The sequence below is a fragment of the Ailuropoda melanoleuca genome, chromosome 7 (genome assembly GCF_002007445.2).
Source record: "Ailuropoda melanoleuca isolate Jingjing chromosome 7, ASM200744v2, whole genome shotgun sequence".
NCBI lineage: Eukaryota > Metazoa > Chordata > Mammalia > Carnivora > Ursidae > Ailuropoda > Ailuropoda melanoleuca.
Genome location: NC_048224.1, coordinates 113,349,162 through 113,355,506, shown reverse-complemented (window position 1 = coordinate 113,355,506; position 6,345 = coordinate 113,349,162). Strand labels below are relative to the sequence as shown.

The 6,345-nt window shown below is 43.7% G+C and overlaps 1 long non-coding RNA gene across 2 annotated transcripts; it reads left to right on the top strand.

Annotated features, from left to right (window-relative positions):
• The first annotated feature begins 812 nt into the window (after nt 1-812).
• On the top strand, nt 813-5,627 carry LOC117803115. Of its 2 annotated transcripts, none has more exons than XR_004626781.1 (5): nt 813-927; nt 1,071-1,201; nt 1,772-1,982; nt 3,627-4,374; nt 5,119-5,627. It is a non-coding gene; the product is annotated as an uncharacterized LOC117803115 (long non-coding RNA). The 2 variants fall into 2 exon arrangements; XR_004626782.1 differs by having other exon boundaries at nt 3,593-4,374.
• Nucleotides 5,628-6,345: the final 718 nt, after the last annotated feature.

The following is a 6,345-nucleotide window of genomic DNA, read 5'->3' as shown; positions in this document are numbered from 1 at the left end:
AAATCTTAATGATGGCAAATGTCTGTTATCTTAATCCACCATATTTCAGGCCAAGCATTTGGCCTTCATGTTATTTGAATTGTTCCCAGTTAATCTGCAGGTACTTCTCATACTATTAACACCTCTATTTCCTAAATTCTCAACCTCCTAGTCCCTGAAATCTACCTGTAAACCTCACAAATTAACACTATATAGAGAGTGAATGTTCCCAGACTAGGGTTGAATGGGTGAAATACCAGAATGTCCTGTGAGATTTTTTTTTTTTTTTTTGGATCTATACAACCCTGCCCACATCTTTCTTTCTATTTTAACGTGCACCTGTAAACACACTTGCAAAAATCTCGGGAGACATAACATATGAACTTTGAAAAATTATACTGCATCCTGGGAGAAGGGGGATAAGTTGGAATCTGGGGCAAGGGGCCAATGTGCATAGCTTGAAGAAGTCCCCAAGTTCCTGAACATAACTTCCTGAAACCCATACCCGTGGCTCCCTGGCTCTTAGATTTCTTAGATTCCCTTAGACCAGGGAAATGTACAAAATATTCCTAGAAGAAAGATGTTCAAAATTAAAGTAGTTTGGAATTTAAGACAATCCTTAAATGCAAAACATTTAACTCGATGAAAAACTCTCTTCTTTGCTAGAACAAATGAAAACTCTCTCAAGCACATCACACAGGAACCATTTCAACCCATATGGTCTATGATATGTAATTAGCACCTCACTAGTTACAAACCGAGCTTCCTTCCTGCCTGCCACGATCTTCACCATGCCCAGAGAGAAAGAACAGGAATTATTATATCCATTTCAGGAATAAGAAAACTCATGCTCTGGGTGAGTCAACGTGCTGCCAGAGGCAACATGATCAGGAAACAGCAGAGTCAAGAGTAGAACCTTAGACTTTTCTGTGGAGCACAGAACTGACTGTAAGTATTTAGAGACTTCTGTAACAATTTACAAAGTAAATCTTGTCAACAACAACAAAAATCTACAAATAAATTAGGGTTTGTATTTTGTAGTTCAGAGTTTTTATTTCCTTTTACTCATGAGTAATTTTTCTGTATTCTAGAAAGTATCGCTCCATGAGACCTTGAAAAAGTAGAAGAAACTTATCCTTCACCGCAGAAAGTTTGAGAATCACTGTTGGACTCTGAAGTTTCTCCCCAATACAAATTAACCCTTACGTGGGTATGGGTCAAAGTAAGTATATACTAGGAATTCCATATACCACCTCAAAGTTCTTTAAGGAAAGCAAATATTCACAAGTGAGAATTTTCTAACCATCCTCTGGAAGCAGCTCATAATGCACAAAGAGGTGAAGACTGCACTTTAAAATAGCTGAAGGGCCAAGGACAGAATCTGAAAATGAAGGTTAAATGTTACCATCGAGGAGGCAGGAGGAGTTTGACAAGGGCATAGTTCTTTCTTCACCGCACGTTGACAAAACCAGGGCCCCAGTGCCTACGTCTCCAGGTGTCCCCTGGTGACCAGCCACTGTCACCGAACCGCTCTCCTAGAGAGAGAGGACATCCAGTGCCTTCGTCACCTTGGGTCACTCCATGGGTCAGGAATAAGTGGCATTAGGTGTCCGTGACACCCAAATGAATGATGGTGTGATCTACTTAGTGCAATCCCTGTGGCATTTTGTTGTTTATGGGGGAGTGGGTGGTGGCATGGGAGGGGCCTATAATAACTTGAATTCAGGTTTGACACAATTTACAGCATTAAAACAAGATTTTTTTAAAGATTTTATTTTTATTTATGTGACAGAGAGCCAGCCAGCGAGAGAGGGAACACAGCAGGGAAGTGGGAGAGGAAGAAGAAGGCTCCCACCGGAGGAGCCCAATGTGGGACTCGATGCCGGAACACTGGGATCACGCCCTGAGCCGAAGGCAGACGCTTAACGACTGCGCTACCCAGGCGCCCCAAAACAAGATTATTTTTTGAGGCAATCAACTACATTCTGCAGTTTTTATCTAAGGTAACTTGGTCCTTTAACACCAAGAAGTTTCGTAATAGAACTGCCATGAACATTCTTGTAAACGTGAATTATTTCATATTCAAGTTTATTTTCATTGCCTTAATTTTCAGGTAATTACACTTCTGTGCTCCACCCCTAGTCGCCCTTTACCTTCCTTGGTATTTATACAACCAAATGATTGCAGATGGTTAACACGGCCTAGCTTTGCTGTCTCTAAGCCCAGGTGAACCTATTTAATTCTTTTACCTGTCCCTCCACCCCCCTCAGTCATCTTCCTGATTTCTAGTCTGAACGTTCTCCAAGAAAATGTCCACATCTTTCCTGGTCTCAGGCTCCCAGAACAAATGTGGTTTTCAGGTGCCATTTCATCAGATTCACTTCCCTACCCTGAGGTGAATGTCTTGAATTCCTCACATCCCTTTGGTCTTTTCCCCTGTTCCTACATCCAGGGTGGGTCGAGGTATTTCCCTGCCCGAGGCAAAAGGAGACTTCTTTCCTTCGGTGCCACTTAACTGGATTTATTTCAGAAAGGTGTGCGTGCTGCTCTGCCCTTTCCCCACTTCTGCTTCTGAATTATAGATGTTCTGCTAAACTATCAGGCTACAAGAGGCTGTAAACAAATCCAAGGTCTGGTAGTATTTGGAAAGTTTACAAGCTCTAGAAGCCAGAAGCATGGCGTCTGACAATTCACTTAACTTCTAAAATCCTCAGCGTCTTCATCTTTAAAAATGGGCAATAAGAACGCCTATATAAAAATAAAGTATACAGATTTTTATCACCTGTGGAATTATATAAAGTAAGACTTTCTGTTCTTTTGTTATAAATCAGGGTTTGTTAAAAAATAATAATTAGGTAACAAAATGCCCTAGTAAAAGCAAACATTGGATGAGGAAGAAATACTACAGGCATTCCAGACTTAATGCTTTCTGCCTCAAAAGTCTTCTAAATCATGAAGGATTGGTTGTTTAGACATATACTGAATCAGCTCGAGTTCTGTAAGGGCAATCAGCACACTCCTTAGTGTCTGTGTGTTGGCTCTTCCATCACTAAGAAGGCTTTGTGTATCTACAAAGCTTCATGTTTTCAGACACCACATTACAAAAGCTGCCTTGCAGTCAGGGTCAAAAGGGAAAGAAATTTAGAGTGTACAGATCATCAGACTCCTTTAAAAAGGGGGGGTAATTTTTTTCCTACAGTAAATTTTTTTTTTGTATTTTAAAGTATGCCATTTGGGGTTTTTTTATTATTATTATTGTATTATGTTAGTCACCATACAGTACATCCCTGGTTTTTGATGTAAAGTTCGATGTTCCATTAGTTGCGTATAACACCCAGTGCACCATACAATATGTGCCCTCCTTACTACCCATCACCGGCCTATCCCATTCCCCCACCCCCCTCCCCTCTGAAGCCCTCAGTTTGTTCCTACAGGAAAGTTTTAAATAAAGGTGTTTGCTATAGCTAGCTTTAAAAAAAAGTCAGACCATTTTACAGAACAGACCCAATGTTGAACACTCTCAGTTTTGGTTCAAGACTAACAGCAGTTTCTCCCACATCTTTTCTGACACATTCTTCACCACCGTTAAAACTCTTATTGTTGGGATTATCAGCCTACTTGCATTCCTCCTTGCAATTCCCGCACAGCTTTCCACAGGATAAAGACCAAACTCCTAGTTAAGGAGAACCTCCCTGCCGCTCCACTTCCTCGGACCCCTTGAACGCGAGAGACGCTGGCCCAGATCCCAGCCTGGGACGTGACTGAAGCCCTCGCTTCGCATTTATTGGATGTGTTGACGACCGACAGTTCTCACCTGCGTCCACCCGCAGTCACTGCCTGACCCCGTTACCCACAGGTCACCACCGCATTCACTCCTCCAATGATTGATCGGTTAAAGATGCTAAAGGCCTTGAAACTGGCTGAGGCCTCCGTTGCAAGTGTGTTGTGGTTCCCAGAGCCCAATCCTGCTTCCTTCATTCCCCGGGGTTGTTGAACTCCTGCACTCTCCAGTAAATTTCCCGCACCTGAATCAGTCTCAGATTCTGCTCTCCAAGAGCCCGGTGTGTCCAAGGAAGCTGACTCTAAGTGGAATTTTAATTAAGGATGAGCAGCTGGCCTGCTGGCCATAAGGCTCCCTGTCACTGGTAGCAGGGGGAGCTCTGAAAGCTGCTCACAGGATAGCAGCACACTTGTCAAAACCCCTACTGGTGGCGATCTGGGCCTGTGTCACGTGAGCTGATACAATATATCAGAGGACACGTGGAAGGGGACACGTGGAAGGGGACACGTGAGCTGATACAATAGATCAGACAGCTGGATGCATGTTCCCGGGATCAACTGATGCTTTGGGCCAAGACAATAAACAGTTGAGAGTGATTAACAACCAATTAAAATGTAAGTGCTCAAGCCAGGGGCCTCCTTAAGCAGTTTATAAAAAGACTCTTGGCACCTGGGTGGCTCAGTCAGTTAAGGGTCCAACTCTTGATTTTGGCTCAGATCATGATGTCGGGGTCCTGAGATCAAGTCCTGCCTTCAGGCTGGGTGTGGAGCCTGCTTAAGATTCTCTCTATCCCTCTCCCTCTCCTTCTCTTCCCTTTCCTCTCATCCCAAGCCCATAAGCTTGTGCTCTCTGTCTCTCCATCCCTCCCTTCCTCCCTCTCTCCATCTTAAAAACAAAAAGGGAAAAAAAAAGACTCTCATCTTTTATGACCAGAAGGTATGAAAATTTTAGGGTTGGACCCAGGACTTAATTTAAGAGTAGCAGAGCTCCAGGAGAGGTGGTATTTTCCACCTTGACCTGTTCACTACTCCAAGGTTAGGGCCCTGATTCAGAAATAATGGGAACCTAAGATATGGGATGGGAATAGTTGAGCTGAAACATTAAAAAAATCTTTATTCTTCACATTTTCCTAAGCCCTCTGGGCCTGCAGAAGTAGCCCACTCCTCCCTGTTAAAGGCTAGTGACAGACCTCCCTTTCTTAAAGATGAAGGGACTTCTGCCTAACACAAACACACACCGCTTTTGATCTGCTCCCACCTCCTGGCCACCAGACCCATAAAGCTAAGTCAAAATATACTCCCCCTGAAGTACTGGGTCTGCGAATAAAGCAAAGAGGTTATACCTTAATATTGCTGTAGGACGCCAAGATGTACCAGGAGAAACTGGAAGAATATGGGACTGAATTCTGAGAATAACTACATCCACAGGAGCAGAACACACAGTGGATCAGAAAGAGTCTCGGCTGTGGCAGCTCTCTTCTGCGATACGGAATTTAAGACATCAGCAAGGATTGGGGACACAGCACGAATATATTCCTGGGATGGTTCTTGTTAAATGAATAGAAGTGCCAGGGCTATCTGGGTTAATAGTAAAGGAATCAAAGACTTGAGAAGCAGGCATGCTAGAGTGGAATAAATAAATGACAAGAATAAGTGAATAAATGAACAAATGGTCTACCTTTCCTTGGTAAGGGACATGTACACATGGCTGCCTGAATCATCTTTCTAAACCTCAAATCTGATCACATCATTCCTCCTCCTCACATTCCAAATAAATTTCAACTCTATTGTTTTTGACTTATTATATATTTATTAATTTCTTAGGATGTGTTCCTGGCAGATATGGGTACTCAAAAAATATTTGTTGAATAAATGACTAGCCTTATAAGCTCTCAAGACTCAGCTCTTCCCATCGTCTTCCCTTCCAAATGCCTTTCATTTAAAAAGGCCAGATACAGCGACCTTCTCACCATTCCCCAAATACAACAGCCCTTCACAGCCTCTGCCTTTGTATGAGCTGATCACTTTGCCTCAAATGTGAGTTCAACATTCTTTTATTCATTCACCCCACGAATATTTATGGTGTGCCCCCGACACACTGGCCACCAACGCTATGCCATCCCCTCTGAGAAGGCATGCTAGTCTCCCCCAAGCTGAGTGGTGCTCTCTGGGGCATGGCACTCTGGACCTCCCCTCTAGCACTCTCCCCTTTGGATTGCTACTTGTCAGCTTACAGAATCTCCTTTACTTCACTGAGTGCACTCGGAGCAGAGACCACCGACTAGCTCAGACCCTGGCCAGTGGGAAGGTGGGCGGCAGACACCTATTGATTTCGCCTGCCTAGTCTCATTTTCAACATTCTTGTAGCAACACCCCTACTTCTTTTGGGGAACTCCTGCTCTCCCCCTGCTCCCCACTCGGTGTGGTTCCGCCTGGTAATCACAACTGATTAGTCACAGATGTCACACATGCCCTTAGTCACAGAGCTTTGGCTAGCAGTGCATCTCCTTGGACATTGTGCCTTCTCCAAGGATGGGCATGTGACTCCAGATCAATAACAGTCCTTCTCTGGGGACATTATACCTG